This window comes from Trachymyrmex cornetzi, unplaced genomic scaffold (genome assembly GCF_001594075.2).
Source record: "Trachymyrmex cornetzi isolate Tcor2-1 unplaced genomic scaffold, Tcor1.1 scaffold1388, whole genome shotgun sequence".
Classification (NCBI taxonomy): domain Eukaryota; kingdom Metazoa; phylum Arthropoda; class Insecta; order Hymenoptera; family Formicidae; genus Trachymyrmex; species Trachymyrmex cornetzi.
The window spans coordinates 266,311-266,597 of record NW_017295969.1 but is presented as its reverse complement, the minus strand read 5'-3'; the positions used below and the strand labels follow the sequence as shown (position 1 = coordinate 266,597).

At 41.1% G+C, this 287-nt stretch overlaps 1 protein-coding gene across 1 annotated transcript in view; it reads right to left on the bottom strand.

The window, feature by feature from the left end:
* The window catches only part of LOC108771099 (xaa-Pro aminopeptidase 1), a 52,611-nt gene that overhangs the window by 21,672 nt on the left and 30,652 nt on the right, over positions 1 to 287 (bottom strand). The window lies entirely within an intron of this gene.

Sequence of the window (287 nt, the reverse complement as noted above, 5' to 3'; positions counted from 1 at the left end):
TCAATTTCTAAAATTGATGTTGGTGTCGCTAGCGTACGGCGATTTCGCCTGTCACGCGAAAAAGGCCGCCATGTCCTCTCTCAGGTTTCTCTCTGGCTGAGTAGTCAGGAGCCTTAAGGCGATGCTAGAGCCTCCTGTTTTATCACATTTCAATTCGGTGAAAAATCTCTGTATTGGATGTACGGATTGCAAATGTATTATTGCTTAAATTAAAGTACGCACAAACAGGACCTCAGCTGCACTGAATTTCATGAGAAAATCGAAAAAAAGTTTAAGATTCGTTAAAA